Below are 11,177 nucleotides of genomic sequence, written 5' to 3' on the forward strand. Positions count from 1 at the left end.
CTCTCTCTCTCTCTCTCTCTCTCTCTCTCATAAAGGATGCCCTGTTTTCTCAGGTTAATGTCCACAAGCTGCTGGGTTTCAGGACACTTTGGCTCCACACTTGGTTTCCTGGTGTGAAAAGTCATTCAGACAGAGGGTCTTTGAAAGCTGAAATGTACAACTTGTCAGTGCTTTGTTTGTTTAGTGGGGCAGGTTTAACAACAGTATATTTCGGTGTTGCTCTTTAATTCAGTGAGAAAAGGTTTGTAAGAAATCAGTGTTCCATTCCAAGGCCCTAATCTCTTTACTGAATACCTGAATCCCTCAGATATGCTAATGATTCCAAAAGGATTCTGGTTAAAAAGGCTTAGGCATATGGATAGGGCACTGAACTTGGAGTCAGGAACACTTGGGTTGAAATCCCACCTCAGATACTTATTAGCTGTATCTGGCAAGTCTGTTAATCTTTCTGTGACTCAGTTTCCTTATCTATAAGAGGGTTAGATTCCAAAGATGGCCTCTATTGGTCTATCTCAGTACTAAAGCTACATACCTATGATGTTATGCTGAGAGAGACACAATACAAAGGACAGAAATTAGGCCATGCAAAACTGAAAGGCTAATAACTACTTGGGCCTAAAGAGCATGATGATGTCCTCTAAGGCAGCTTGAGCTAGAGAAAAGTGTAGAAGATATGAAGTCAGAAGACCTGAGTGCAAATATCAGCATATAAGCTTATAGCCTATGTGACTTTGGGCAAGCTACTTACTTCATTCCAGCACTCAAGTTTCCTCATCAGTGAAATGAAAGGATTGCAACATCTTACACCGTATGCCAAGATAAAGTCCAAATGGGTACACGATTTAGACATAAAGGGTTACACTATAAACAAATTAGGAGAGCAAGGAATAATTTACCTGTCAGATTTATGGAGAATGGAAGAATTTATGACCAAATTAGAGATAGAGAATATTATGAAATGCAAAAGAGATAATTTTGATTACATTAAATTAAAAAGCTTTTGCACAAACAAAGCCAATACAACAAAGATTAGAAGGGAAGCAGAAAACAGGGAAAGAATTTTTATAATCAGTGTCTCTGATAAAGGCCTTATTTCTAAAATATAGAGAGAACTGAGTCAAATTTATAAGAATACAAGTCATTCCCCAATTGATAAATGGTCAAAGGATATGAACAGGTAGGATATGAACAAGCAAATCAAAACAACTCTGAGGTACCGTATCACACCTACCAGATTGGCTAACATGACAAAACAGGAAAATTATAAATGCTGGAGAAGATGTGGGAAAATTGGAACACTAACGCATTGATGGTGGAGTTGTCAACTGATCTAACCATTCTGGAGAATAATTTGGAACTATGCCCAACGGGTTATAAAAATGTGCATACCCTTTGACCCAGCAATACCACTTCTAGGGTTGCATCCCAAAGAAATCATATGAATGGGAAAAGGACCCACATGTACGAAAATATTTATAATAGCTTTTTTGTGGTGGCCAAGAATTGGAAATTGAGGGGATGCCCATCAGTTGGGGAATGGCTGAACAAGTTGTTGTATATGAATGTAATGGAATACTATTGTGCTATAAGAAATGATGAGCAGGAGGACTTCAGAAAAACCTGGAAAGATTTATATTAACTCATGCTGAGTGAAGTGGGCAGAACCAGGAGAACACTGCACACAGTAACAGCCACACTGTACAGTGACTAACTTTGATAGACTTATCTCCTCTTAGCAATGCAAGGATCTAAGACAACTCCAAAATTCTCAGAATGGAAAATGCTGTCCACATCCAGAAAAAGAACTATGGAGTCTGAATGCAGATCAAAGCATATTATTTGCTCTCTCTTTTTGTTGTTGTTTGTTTCTTTGTTTCTTCTTTCTCATGGTTTCTCCCATTGGTTCTAATTCTTCTTTACAACATGACTAATGTGAAAATAGGTTTAATGTGAATGTATATGTAGAGCCAATATCAAATTACATGCTGTCTTGAGGTGGGGAAGGGGAGAAAAAAATCTGGAACTCAAAATCTTATGGAAGTGAATGTTGAAAACTAAAAATAAATAAATGGGAAAAATGAGAGAGTTGCAGTAGATGCATGACTAAGTTTATGTCAAGTCCCTTCCACCTCTAAATTCATCCATTCCTCAATCAATCAATATGTCTTTACTGGGTGGCAAGGCACTATGCTAGGTACAAAAGACACATTGGCAAAAATGGAATAAATCCGATTCTGAGGGTGGAGCTTATTATATACATATGTTACATAAGTGGATATTCAGTCATATCATTCTATGGGGTTGGATAAGCTAGCCATACAGGAGGGTACCCACAGCTGCAAGAATGCTCTGGTATATGGAAAGTGTCTGATGATAGTCTGGCATCCTGAAAGAATGAAATGCAACCTTGCCAAGCCCGCCAAAATCCCCATTACAATGAGCTCTCATTGTACTGCCAAGTCTAGTCATCTACTCCTATAACCGCTCCCCCCCTCCGCCACCCCGAGAGTTTCCTGAGCCACAGAGGAACAGTAATCTTTTTTTTATCCTGCACACCAAGGCAGCCACTTCCTTAGCATCTCATGGGAGCTTATCCTGGGGCCTGTCAACACTACCTGAGAGTTGGTCTAGTTGTACCCTCTAGTTCCCCTGCCCACGTCTAGCTCCGGAGCACACTGCATTCTTCCAAGGCTGGTCAATGCCAACATTTCTGAATAGCCTAACTGTTGGGTGGTAAGCTTCTTCTTTACCTACATCAGAAATAAAAATTCTTTGGACTAAGAGCAAGCCACAAGAAGTATGGGAGCCTGAAGCTTCCTGTTATAAATACTTGTTGGATTTCAGAAGCATTTGGCTCTACCCTTGTCTTCTGATACTAAAATCCATTTATACACTGGGTCTTTGCAAAAGGTCTCCCCCATTTAGGGCAGGAAATGGGAGAGCAGAAATCTCTGTATTTGGAGTCAAAAGCCCTAAAGTCATATATTACCTCTGCCACTTAACTACCTATCCAACTCTGGGCAAGCGACTTAACCACTCTGGGCCTCAGCTTCCTCATCTGTAAAATAAAGGAATTGGACTACGTAACCTCAAGACTCCTTCCAATGCTAAGTATATGAGCCTATGAATCCACAAGAGGAAGCAAGTTCTCCTTTTCCCCATGGGGATTCGAGTACTTGAACAGTTTTCTACAGAGACCTGGTCAAACTGGGTTTTCACATTACTAAAGATGGCGCACAGCCTCCTGAATAACCATAAAAGGGTGCCACAGCCTTCCCAAGCCACGATATGCCAGGGTAATCTGATGATGGAAAAAAAATGTTAATTTATCAGCACTATATTGCAGCCTTCTCAGTCACAGGGTTCTCTTTACTATTTCTCATAAAGACAGTACGGGATAGCAGAAAGAATGTCAAACTTGGAACCAAGAAGGCTAAAGTACTAATACCACCTCTGGCATTAGCTGGATGACCAGACATCAACTCTTTCATCTCTGTGCCTCAATCTCCCCATCCATAAAATGGGGATACTAAAACCTGAAGTTCCTATAAGAGGGGATAGATAGAGTATTAAACTTGGCCCCACAAAGACCCAGGTTCAAACTTTGAGTCTGACTGGGGCAATCCGTGTCTCATCCTTGAGATGCAGTTTCCTCATCTTGGTAGAAAAGTGGAGTGAGTACTTGAAGTCAGAAGGACCTGATTTCAAATCCCATCTCAGACACCTACTAGCACTGTGACCCTGGGCAAGTCACTTAATCTCACTGTGCCTCAGTTTCTTCAACTATAAAATGGAAATAATAATAGAACCTACCTCACAGGGGTGTGAATCAAATGAATTAACATATGTAAAAAACTGTGCAAACATTAAGGCATTATATAAACAGTAGCTATTATCTGTAAAAAAAAAAAGTATGTGTGCATATACATATAAATATACATACGTGTGTGTGTGTGTGTGTGTGTGTATAAATACCAGATACCGAGTTAGGCGTTAGGATTAAAAAGCCAAAAATTAAACACTTCCATCTTACATTCTATTGGGGTGGGGGGAGGATGCATAAATAAATGGAAAGATGAATGAACACAACATACACAAAATATAAAGCTGTAGCAGATGAAATCAAAACCATATGGGAACGGGATAGAGTCCATATCATCCCCACTGCCCTGCATCTGATTAAAGCTGTCCCAATGATGCTTTCAGGGAGCCTACAGAATTTGAACTGACATCCTCAATAATTTTTATTCGAATACAAAAAAGAAGCCATTTTATCCACTTATACAATATTTTGCTAAATATTAAACATAAGACAACAATCATAGAATAGTGAATTACCCCAGATCGAATATCAGATGAAAACTAGAATGACAACAAAAATAGTAACAACAACTGCGACTGAACAAGTCCAGAAAGTTCCAGCAACCGTCCAACTCACTGCTTCTTATTTCCAGACAGGGACAAAATAGGCAGAGCAGAAGGGGAAGGAGGAAGTTTCATCAAGTGTCCACTATGAATATGTCTCTTCCTTAAAGCACAGAAAACCAGAACAGTTTCTGCCAAAGACAATTCCAAATCTATCAGTGGCAGTGTCACGACTGTCAATCGCTAGGGTCTTAAAATCATATAACAAACTTGAGGAAAAGGTCCATTCTGGCACATATTTCCTCTAATTGACTTAACACCCACCAGCTTACTATTAACATATTCAAAGTCTTCACTAAAAGATAACCTGGAAAAATGTTGCTGGCAGATTCTGCCTTGCTTGGTATAAGATATCTCTGAGAAGGGGGATGAGGGAACCTCATCACTGCAACAGTTACAAAAATTAAAGGGAAGGTTTTGCAAGATTAAAGCATTCACCAACACAGCTGACTTATTCCCTAAAATAGATTCAGCAAGAACCATCTTTGATCTATTAGAAAATCTCTTTCCATATTTTCCAAAATTACATCTTTAATTTAAAAGGGGTAAGTCTCCTTATCTCACAGCAAGTAATAACAATACTCCACAAGGAAAATGAGAAGTTCTCCTCTAAAGCTTTCTGAGACTTACAAGTAATAAGATAGCCCTACCTTCTATCCAAGGCCCAGGATGTATTACTTTTTAAGTCCTCAGTTCCAATCTATGACATGGATGAAACCACAGAAGACCGGGCAAAAAGAGACAGATCTTCTCCTGATTCTCCTCATTTGTAGATTAATTATGTGTCATATTGTATTTTCTCGATAGTTTGTTGTGTATGTCTTGCTTCCTTAACTACACTGCCAGTTCCCTCAACAACAATAACAAAAAAACTAGGTCTTGTATGTCATCTGTATCCTCCGCCAGGCCCAAAATTGTGCCTCAAACGTCAACAGGCATTCACACGTATGACTGACTACTCCTTCCCTCCAGATCTGAGAAAGAGGAAGTTCCCATTTTCCTCATCTACCCTGCCCTCTGTTCAGTCACCGTATTGAGTTTCTTTTCAAACTTACAGAGAATAATGGCTCTCTGTATTTCTGACTAAATGCTTTAACACTTCCAGCTACAATGCAAGTAGGCTATTTGGAAGACCACAGGATCACAGATTTAGAGCTGGAAAGAACCTTAGAAACCACCTAATCCGGCTTCATTTTATAGATGAGGAAAGTGAAGCAGAGAGAGGTTAAGTGACAAACCTAGGGTTACACTAGAATCTGAGACAAAGTCCAAACTCAAGTCTTTCTGACTTCAAGTCCAAGGTTACATCCACTGGGCCACCATGCTGGCCTTTCTGAGAGCTCTGCCAGACATAATAGCTTCATCACAATGCCTCATTACACAGAGTTGGAAGGGATCTCAGATGCCAGCTAGTCCAGCCCAAAGCTAAAACAAGAATCTCTTCTATACCATCCCAATACAAGGGCTTATTCAGCATTTTTGTGATGACCACCAGGGAAAGGGAACCCACTGCCTCCCTACATAGCCCACTTCACTTTTTTTTGGGAGGGGGACACAATCGGGGTTAAGTGACTTGCCCAGGGTCACACAGTTAGTACAGTGACTTGCCTAGAGTCACACAGTTAGTACATGTCTGGTGCTGGATTTGAACTCAGGTCATCCTGACTCCAAGGCCAGTGCTCTATATAGCTGCCCCATACCACTCCACTTTTAGAAAGCTCTAATCATTAGGTAATATTTCCTTTAAGCCTACATTCACTTCTCTGCCACTCCCCCTCTTCCCCTTGTTTTTAGTTCTGTCTTCTAACGCCAAATGAAACAAATCCAATCCCTCTTTCACTAAGCAGCCTATTAAAATTTGCAAAGAGCTATCATATTCCACTACCACCACCTATCCCCCAAGTCTCTTCTTCTAAAGGCCAAACAAAAGAACAAAGAAAAAAACATTTATTTAGCACTTACTATGTGTCTGAGCACTGAGTTAAGTCAACTGTCCTTAGTTAACAAACCAGTATTTAAATGGAGACATTGTAGCACCATGGATAGCTCAAAGCTAGAAAGACCTGGCTTCGAATTCTGCTTCTGAAACAAAAATGGTGCCCCTTGAGAAAGTCACTTTACCTCTTAATGCTCTAGGCAAGTCTCTAAGATTAAAATTATATTCCTTGCAGACTATCGTCTGTGATGACCTGCATCGGTAAAGGGCATTTCATCACAGGAATTTCTCTGTAGCAATGAAATCATAGGTCCAGGTTCAATCCTCATCCCTTAAATGCAAAAGAATACTTTGATGGCAATTCTTACCCACTGAACACAGTCTCTACCCAACAAGTGTTGTGCATGGATGAAGGGAGACAGAATGGGGAGATGGGGATTTCAATCATCTAAATGAACGACTCTAAACTATGCAGAGCAGAGATGGGGAGGACATTCTAGCCCCTCCCCCTTTAGTCTAGCAAAATCCACGTTTTCTAAACTGTGTCTTTGTTCATGCTATTCCTTCCTCCCGAAATGCCACTGGCAGATGGCACAACGGATAGAGCACTGGACATAGTCGATCAATCAACATTTATTAAGCACCTACTATTTTCCAGGCACTGTGCTAAGAGCTGGGAGTAAGGAAGACATGAATTCAAACCCAGCCTTGGCTACTTCATAGCTTATTAATGTGACCATAGGCAAGTCACTTAACAGCTATCTGTCTCAGTATCCTTGATTGCAAAATGAGGATAATAACAAGACCTATATCCCATGATTGTTATTTCCCACGTGATAATATTTGTAAAGCTTTTATTAGCACAGCGCCTCATACAAAATAGACACATAATACATGTTTGTACTCCTCTCCCTTTCTTCCCTTCTCACCATCTCCAACTATGGGCATTTTTCCTGTCTTCCAAGGTCCATCGCAAATGCCTCCTCTTCCATGATGCCTTCCTCCACCTACATATCATAGATATTTATGTGCATCTCCTTAATCCCCTATTAGATTAGCATTAACTAATTAATTAGTACATAGTACAGTGGCTAGAGATGGAATAAGAGTCAGAGAACCTGGGTTCAGATCCCATCTGTGCTACTTATCAGTTATGTGACCATCTGCTTCAGCTTCCCTTTGTCTAACATGATGAGGTCCCACCTCCCAATCCTAAAATCCTATTGTAAGGTTCATAAGGGAAAGAATCATGCTTAATCCACCTTGTTATCCCCCACAGTACAATGTGTTACACAGACAGAAGATACTCCTCCTACAAAAAAAAAGTCTCAAATGAATAAATACTTATTTTTAAACCTAACATCCAAAGCTCCAATTCTAAGAAAGAGTAAGAAGTATGGCATGGCGACACCTTACAGAAGAAACATTTTTCCAAGTAGAGGGACCTCTCAAGTCAAGCTGTGCTATCATTTGTAAGCTCTCTGAAAATCAATAACCCAGGTCTGGTTAACAAAGTGTTGTAAAGAGGTTTTATAAAAGTAATGTAACAGGCTCTCAAATGAAACGGACTGTCAATCCTTATTTGAAAACTCCTTTGGTAGGGAATTAAGCTAGGCAGAAATGGTTATCTTTGGGACTGATAAAATGCTTCTGGGGGGAAAAAACAAACAGATGTCTAACCCCTGGCCTGAACGACTAAGCTTTGTAGTCACTATGTACTGGCCTTTTGACTTTGATGGAAGGAGGTGGTACAAGAATCAGAAACAATATGGGGATCCATTGACTAGGGAATGGCTGTCCAAACTTTGGTAGACATACACATAATGGAATAGTATTGTGCAAAATAGAAATGAGGAATATGAAGAATTCAGAGAAACATGAGAAAGCTGTATGAAGTGATGGAGAGGGAAATAAACATAACAAGAAGTATGAGATATTGCTTGCCTTCTCACTGGGTGGGGGAGGGTCTGGGGGAAGGGAGAGAATTTGGACCTCAAAATTTTTTAAATGAATGTAATTTTTTAAAATCTAATTCATAAAAGGAGGAGGAAGATGGGAAGAAATACGAGAGATAGTACAGTATAATGGATAGAGCTAACTTTCAGAGTCAAACACACTTAGGTTTAAGTCCCTTCTCTGACACATACCAGCTGTGTGACCCTGGGAAAGTGACTTAATTTCTCAGTGCCATGGGAACTCTCCAAGACTCTAAGTTGTAAAACAAATACCAATCTGCTCTTGGCCTCCCTATACTGATGAGCTCACAGGTACAGTCAGCAACAAAAGTACTGCATCCACAGTGGCCACAGCAATGCATACAAAAAGACTCTACAAGGGAGACAAATTCTTGAATAAGGTAATGGTTGTGGAAAACAGATAATGAATATGCATCCCTCCTCTTCACAAAGAGGGGACCAGATAAAGACCAGATAAAAAGTTTTTTTTTTAATTATTTGTGTTTTTTATCCAGGAGGGTTAAATTCGGGAGGTAGTTCTCGAAAAGACTGGGATATAAAAAGAAAACAGAATCAAAAAAATATTTTTTTCTTTTAAGGAAAAAAATAACATGAAATAAAATCCATTAGTCATCACTGGGCATGAGTCAAGGAGGTTTAATATTCAAAAGACACCAGTGTTGGGTGTCCATGCCTTTGGCTTCAGAATTTATCACTTTCAGAGTTGTATGTAGGAAAGGCAGTCAGCAAGCCATTTTTCATTGCCCAGAGGAACAAAGAAGAAAAGAGTAACCCCGGTCATTGTGCTAAATCCCTTGGAACTTTGGAACAACTGTAGGGACCCAGCACCAGCTTCCCATAAACACAGGTGTTCAAGCTTTTATCCAGCCATTTGCCATACTGAAATGGCAGGTAAGTTTATCACTCTTCTCCAGAGTAAAATATTCATACTACCCAAATGGTTGCAGCTGCATGTGTCTCATTGTAGGTGTGTATGTTGTGTTTTTTTAATGTGCCAACCAAGAACTGTTCATTGATAGGAAAGAAGCAAAAAAAGTCTTATGTTGAACCACACGAAAACAGAACAGCAAAAAAATTTTCTTGAAGGACAATTCTGGAAATCCTAAGATCATATATTTAACCTTAAATGAGTATGCCCAACTAAAAAGTGAAAAACCTTAGAAGGAGAATCTTTTTCTCAATCCACATAGTGCTTGCCTTGGCAGCCTCTTCACCATGTCATCCAAGAAGAGTTTTGAGATCAAGAGGTCTTTTGCCAAAATGCTAAAGCAAAATGTTCCTTCCCTCAGTGGATTCCTAAGAAAACAGGCAATAAGATCAGGTACAACTCATAAAGAAGACACCAGAAAAGAACCAAGATGGGCTTATAAAGAACAGCCAGCATGATGACATACATATTTATCTTGTACCAAGTCAAAGTGCCTTAGCATGCCACCCTTGAAAAGAAGTCGATGCTGTTACTAGAAGAGAATGAATGGAGAAACATTTAATAGGCTCTTATTATGTGTCAAGTACTGTGCCAAGTACTAGGAACACAAAGAAAAAAGCAAGATAGTCTCAGCTCTCCAGGATCTCACATTCTAATTAGGGAAGAGAACATATGAAGGAGGTTTCAACTTCATGGTGGATGATAAGGTCAAGTGGCAATTAGGATCCAACAGGAAAGGCAAAGAGGTAGGTGGTAAGGCCTGATGGCCCTTGATTAGCCATCATCCCTGACTATAAGAAGGAAGGAGCAGGTCCACTGGTCAGAACAGAGAGGAGCTCTGGGTTACCTCAGACAAAGAGATGAGAGGGTGAAGATCAGCCTTTGGCCAAGAGTGAGCCTCCTGCACCTGTTGGGGGCTGGGAGACTGAAAGGTAGCCTCTTCAAGGAATACTTTAACAGGGAAGGAGGCCTTCCTAGTGCTGATCAGTGTCTCACATCTTGGTCGGAAGCTGTTTGCTAAGCTATTTGTCCTTGAAGAGGCTGATTCTACCATTTTGCTTTTGTTCATTGCATTATTAGGTTCTGTAATAAATGCTGTTGTGGTTGAATCGTTTTCAGTCATGTCTGACTGTGACTCCATTTGGGGTTTTCTTGGTAAAGCTACTGGAGAGGTTTATCATTTCCTTTTCCAGCTCATTTTATGGATGAGGAAACTGAGGCAAACAAGGTTAAATGACTTGCCCAGGGTTATGCAGCTAGTAGTGTCTGAGGCCATATTTGAACTCAGATCTTCCTGACTCCAGGGCCGGTGCTCTATCCACTGCACCAATACATGCATAATATTTTAAAATAACTTTTTTAAAACCTCAAAAGGAGAAAGTGAGTAATGAATCACTGGATCAGAGAGTCAGAATTGGAAGAGAACTTAAAGATCATCTAGCCCAAAACCCTGATTTTCCATACAAATAAACTGAGGTACAGAGAGCCTGAGTGATATACCCGTCACAAAGGTATTAAATGGCCATGCAAAAATCTGAAATTGGAACCTCTGACGCTATATCCAATATTCTTCAAATACACCACTACCTGGTGGTTTCCAAGAACATATGAAGAGCTATTTTTTAAAAATGTCAGACTCTTGGCACTTGGTGCCATATGTGGAAGCCTCCCTTCCCCACATAAGCTCCATGACAGCAGTAACTACTTCATAGTTGTCTTTGTATTAAGGTGTCTAGCACAGTGTCTGGGACACAAGAGGTGATTAATACAGGCTCGCTGATTATACTACTAAGAGAAACAGATTTGAAGGTATCAGAAAGGTATCGTGTTTCTCATTTGAGAATCTAGTCTAGGATGCACTAGGACAGAGTTCTCACTGGCTTGCTCTACTCTAGAGTTCAGATCTTACCCT

The 11,177-nt window shown here is 40.1% G+C and overlaps 1 pseudogene; it reads left to right on the plus strand.

Moving 5' to 3' along the window:
* Window positions 1-9,552: 9,552 nt before the first annotated feature.
* On the plus strand, window positions 9,553-9,707 carry LOC118852648 (annotated as a pseudogene).
* The last annotated feature ends 1,470 nt before the right edge of the window (window positions 9,708-11,177 follow it).

Source organism: Trichosurus vulpecula, chromosome 6, assembly GCF_011100635.1.
Source record: "Trichosurus vulpecula isolate mTriVul1 chromosome 6, mTriVul1.pri, whole genome shotgun sequence".
In the NCBI taxonomy this organism is placed as follows: Eukaryota; Metazoa; Chordata; class Mammalia; order Diprotodontia; family Phalangeridae; genus Trichosurus; species Trichosurus vulpecula.